The 4,554-nt window shown below is 50.7% G+C and overlaps 1 pseudogene across 1 annotated transcript in view; it reads left to right on the top strand.

The window, feature by feature from the left end:
* LOC311232647 (dynamin-2-like) overlaps window positions 1-4,014 on the top strand; it is a 45,702-nt pseudogene extending 41,688 nt beyond the window's left edge. Inside the window, exons 13-15 of the transcript XR_014621059.1 lie at window positions 819-1,045; window positions 1,906-2,134; window positions 3,130-4,014. The product of XR_014621059.1 is annotated as a dynamin-2-like (transcript). The remainder of the gene's footprint in view (window positions 1-818; window positions 1,046-1,905; window positions 2,135-3,129) is intronic.
* The last annotated feature ends 540 nt before the right edge of the window (window positions 4,015-4,554 follow it).

The raw sequence follows: 4,554 nt of genomic DNA, 5'->3' as shown, positions 1-4,554 counted from the left end.
GTCAGCATCTGCCTAAAAAAAAACAACAACAATAACTATCTTGAACATTGTGATGAGCTGTACTGACGCCCCTCCCCCTTCCCCCCACTGCCTCCCCTCTCTCCCCCCCACTCCCTTCCCCTCACTCCCTTCCCCCTCCCCCTTCCCCCCACTCCCTCCCCCTTCCCCCCACCTCCCTCCCTCTTCCCCCCACTCCCTCCCCCTTCCCCTCATTCCCTCCCCCTTCCCCCACTCCCTCCCCTTCCCCTCATTCCCTCCCCCTTCCCCCCACTCCCTCCCTCTTCCCCCCACTCCCTCCCCCTTCCCCTCACTCCCTCCCCCTCCCCCTTCCCCCCACTTCCTCCCTCTTCCCCCCACCCCCTTCCCCTCACTCCTCCCCCTTCCCCTTCCCCCCACTCCCTCCCTCTTCCCCCCACTCCCTCCCCCTTCCCCTCACTCCCTCTTCCCCCACTCCCTCCCCCTTCCCCCCACTCCCTCCCCCTTATTCCCTCCCCCTTCCCCTCATTCCCTCCCCCTTCCCCCACTCCCTCCCCCTTCCCCTCACTCCCTCCCCCTTCCCCCCACTCCCTCCCTCTTCCCCCCACTCCCTCCCCCCTTCCCCCACTCCCTCCCTCTTCCCCCCACTCCCTCCCTCTTCCCCCCACTCCCTCCCCCTTCCCCCCACTCCCTCCCTCCCTCCTCCCTCTTCCCCCCACTCTCTCCCCCTTCCCTCCCTCCTCCCTCTTCCCCCACTCCCTCCCCTTCCCCCCACTCCCTCCCTACTCCTTACCCCTTCCCCTCCCCCCACTCCCTCCCTCCTCCCTCTTCCCCCTCCCCAGGCCAAGGACTTCATCCACTCGGAGCTGCTGGCCTACCTGTACTCCGCGGGGGACCAGGGCAGCCTGATGGAGGAGTCAGCAGACCAGGCCCAGAGGAGGGATGAGATGCTGAGGATGTACCACGCGCTGAAGGAGGCCCTGGTCCTCATAGGAGACATCAGCACCACCACCATCTCCGCCCCGGCACCCCCGCCCGTAGACGACAGCTGGCTGGCCAAGGATCCAAGGTAGTTCTTTCATTCTCCGGCCTGGTAAAGGATCCAAGGTAGTTATTTCTAGGGATGTCCCGATCATGTTTTTTGCTCCCGATCCGATCCCGATCATGTGATTTTGAGTATCTACCGATACCGATCTTTCCCGATCCGATAAAAAAATAAATTTTTTTTTTTTAATCCCAATTCTCACATTGCATTCACCCTGAATGTTGACGTTATCCAGGTGAAAAGTTAACTTCATTCAAGCGAGGCATTGCAATCCTTGACATAAATCATTTGATGTATAATTAAATCAAAGGAAATGCGTTTGGGTCTGAGAGTGTGGCTGGTCTGCCGTTCTGCAGCTGGATACTATTGGTTTGTTTTGGCAAAATTCTTCTGCTCTGTGTGACAATAAATAAATGAATGATGATATGCAATTTAAAACCAAAACTAAGGCCTCAGTATGAGTTTAAGACGTGAACATGGTCATGTTTGTTGAATACAAATAAAATAAAAAATCCGGATTTTTTTTTATTTTTTTTTTGCCGATCCCGATCTTCGGAAAATCACGTGATCGGATCGGGACATCCCTAGTTCTTTCATTCACCTGGTAAAGGATCGGCGAATGATCAGGTGCGTCATGATGGTTTATATCATCATGGTTTATATCATCATGGTTTCTACACGGAGACGTGGCAGTGGGTTGAGTGAGTGGTGAGCGCGCAGTGTGCACACAGAGCTTCTGGAGGTGAAGCGCGGGGGTGCGGCAGCGCTCGGATGTAGGCATCGCTGAGTGTTGTAACCACAGCTGAAGAGGAGTATTGGGGAAACACTGCTGTGTATATATACAGTATATCTGATAACATTCTCTCCCAAACCCTCCCCCTCAGCCCCCCTCCGGCAGCCCGCGCCGCCTCCGCTACAGCCGCGGCTCCCAGCCGACCCCCGGCAGTGAGGGGCCCCACCCCTGGTCCCCCGCCCCCTCTCAACCCCTCACCGGCATTCGGAGGGCCCCCCGTCCCTCCAGACCTGGTCCCCCGGACGCCAATTCTGGTCCTGCTCCTCTCATCCCATCCAGACCGGCCGGGTGCCCCCGGCACTGCCCCCTGGCATCCCCAGGTAAGACACACACATGCGCGCGCGCGCGCACACACACACACACACACACACACACACACACACACACACACACACACACACGCCTGTTAACCATACACCCACACGTGCTAAGGATGCACAGTATAGTGAACTCTTTCATTACTGGTATCAAGTATTACATTTTAAAAGTTGCTATCGACGGATGCAGGCTATGACAAAATACAGTATGCAATATCAACGTCATCATGGCAGGTGAAAAAATAGCCACGTTTATTAGTCAATTTCCTCTCCATTTCTCTCCCAACCACTTGTGCGCGCACACACACACACACACACACACACACACACACACACACACACACAGCATAAATAATCATAATAGCATGTTTGCCTCCCAAAAACACACAACCTGAGTGAGTCCTATTGCAAAGCTCACAGATGGGAATTTCTTTTTTGCAGAACTCATTAGCCATTCCTTAGCATCTCCACGTTGAAGGAGCATAGAGTTAATCTAGTTTAACGGACTCCGTAGTTTCAGAAACCGCATCCAGTCCAAGCCCAAAAAAACAACAACAACAACACTTTTCTCTCTTCAAACGTCTTGGCATACTCTTGTGAAAATGAGACAAACTCAACATCAAACTTGACGGCTCTACACCTATAGCTAAGCAAGCTAGCTAGGTACTTTGTTCCAAGCCATCAGATGGTAACGTTAGTGGACCAAACCACTGTGCGGCACATTAGGGGGGGGGGGGGGGGGGGGGGGGGGGGGGGGGGGGGGGGGGGGGGGGGGGGGCAGGTGCTACTCTATGTGTTGGTGGAGGTGGTACAATAATGTGCTATTCTATCCTACAAAGGGGACATGATCATTGGTGCTGGTGGTGGTGGTAGTGGTGTGGGCAAAATTGGTGCATGAATGACGGTGATGATGATTTCCATTGCATGTGTCTCCCCCCTCCCTACCCCCCCCCCCCCCCCCACCCACCCCCTCTATCTCCCTCTCTCTCTTCCTGCAGCAGAAGACCCCCAGCTGCTCCAAACCGACCCACTATCATACGCCCTGCAGAGCCCTCCCTGCTTGACTAGACACACACTTTTTTTTAGAAATGTCCTTTCCCTTATCTCTTCCTCTGTTTATGCACGGGACTCACCAAAAAAACTTGGTGTCTCATATCGTCATGCCGACGGGCGGTTAGGGACGTGAGGTCCAGTGAGGTTAAAGCGGTGATCCGTAAGATCCTCTTTTTGGCCGCTCATCTGTTGCGGTGATGAGCGGCCATTGTTTCCATCCTGACGAGTCATGCTAACTACTGAGTTAGTCTTCTGTTTACTCCAAATAAACTGCTGCTGCTGCTGTTGCTGCCGCCGGTGACGCAAAACGCATCACTGCCTGTTTGCCGGATGATTTCCCCCGGGAATGTCCCTACCAGACACCACTGTTTAGAATGGCCAAGAACAGCAAATGTAAAAAAAAAAAAAAAAAAAAAACATTTATGAACTGGATATATAGGTGGAATCACTATTGTGTTCCATCAGCTGGCGATTGTGGCAAAACATTTATTTATATGAAAAATGTTTTGAGATTATTGCTTTACGGTAGGGGTGTTTTTACACGAGATAGCAGGTTTTTAGGGAGTCCCGTGCTTTCACTCTCCGTTTACACTTTGTCTACGTGCTCCTCTGTGTTGTGGCTTGTAAGGAGACCATCATGTTGAAATCTTTTTTTATGTATTTTACGTATCTTGATATTACCACATTATACTTGGCCTTTGCATTTCAGAAATACTATGTACTGTATGTCGCTCTGGTTAATGTTATGTTTGCCGATGGCTTTTTAACACCGTGTAACATGCTTGTAATAACTGTGTCTAAGTAACGAAAAAAGGGAAATATTGAATGACTTCGTTGACATTCCGGCTGTGAGTGAGGAAATCAGCTTGAATCTAATCATCTGCTGAATTTTATTTGTTTGTTTGTTCATTTTTACAATGAAACGTTTCTGGAAACGATAGAGGCCTTGCACCGATTGTTTGTGTAGTTCTCCGTCTTCCAACATGGCTGCCTGTAACATAGCAACTAGGGATGCTCGATATTGGCTTTTTTACCGATACCGATATTCCGATATTGTCCAACTCTTAATTTCCGATACCGATATCAACCGATATCAACCGATACCGATATATGCAGGGTTTCCCCCCCCCAAAAAACGGAATAATTTCAGGTAATTAATAATTTCACTGGATATATATATAACAAATATTGTTATTGTTTTTTTTTTTTTTTTAAACGATACCGATATTTTCCGATATCACATTTTACTGCCGATATCGGCCGATAATATCGGTCGGCCGATAATATCGGACATCCCTAATAGCAACCGTTATTTGTACATGGCAATGGAAGAGAGTGGTTGCTATGTGCAAAGCAGCGGTTGCTAAGTG

Source organism: Notolepis coatsorum (genome assembly GCF_963971535.1).
Source record: "Notolepis coatsorum genome assembly, chromosome: 7".
NCBI lineage: Eukaryota > Metazoa > Chordata > Actinopteri > Aulopiformes > Paralepididae > Notolepis > Notolepis coatsorum.
The sequence above is the reverse complement of the archived record's forward strand: the minus strand, read 5'-3'. Positions and strand labels throughout refer to the sequence as shown.